Below are 746 nucleotides of genomic sequence, written 5' to 3'. Positions count from 1 at the left end.
GGCAAACAATTTTACAAATGACTGAGATGTTACCATTACCATCAAGCTCATCAGCTGTTTATCTAGTACCACACTGCCTATTTTAAGGTGCTGATGGCCATATCATTCAATGAATGAAAATCTTGTGGTCCAATGTGGTGAACAATGCTCAAAAACAGAATGAAGTGATGTTGGTGAACACAATTGTGTTTGTTGGGTGATAACGTTCAAAGCTCTTGTGTGAGATTATCTTGCAAGGTCTTCAGGATAGGTGCATTCCCTGAGCTCTATCTGAGCATCCTCAAATGATTTTTCCTTCATGAAGTCTTCTATCTTGGATAAGAAGTTAGCCAGAATCATCCTGTGAAGAAAAGCCCTCTATAAGTGATACTGCTCAGGCTAAGGTACTGCAAACACAGGAACTGCCCTCACTCTTCACCATTGGTCAGTATAGGAATAAAAGGGGAATACCAGGGTAGTGTATCTTTTCTCAAAATGTTTCTGGGGCTTTGTGGGTGAAAAAGATAAGCCTATCAAGTGTAGTGGAGAGAAAGATCTAAATGATGCTGTCTCCCAGTTCGCTGAACTCTCTCCAGACTGTGTGCATACATATAGAGATCTAACAGCTCTTCTCAGGGATTGGGATACTATTCCCAAATGGAGGTGCTCTCTGTTTTTCTCTGAGGTATAGCACACACTTCTCATGCTAGAGACATGTGCATTTACCTGTCGGTACAAGACACAACCAGAACATTTACTCCAATTTT

The 746-nt window shown here is 41.0% G+C and overlaps 1 pseudogene; it reads left to right on the top strand.

Moving 5' to 3' along the window:
* LOC116101228 overlaps window positions 1-746 on the top strand; it is a 13245-nt pseudogene that overhangs the window by 10820 nt on the left and 1679 nt on the right.

Source organism: Mastomys coucha, unplaced genomic scaffold (genome assembly GCF_008632895.1).
Source record: "Mastomys coucha isolate ucsf_1 unplaced genomic scaffold, UCSF_Mcou_1 pScaffold21, whole genome shotgun sequence".
Taxonomy (NCBI): Eukaryota; Metazoa; Chordata; class Mammalia; order Rodentia; family Muridae; genus Mastomys; species Mastomys coucha.
This window is presented reverse-complemented; position numbering and strand designations above follow the sequence as displayed.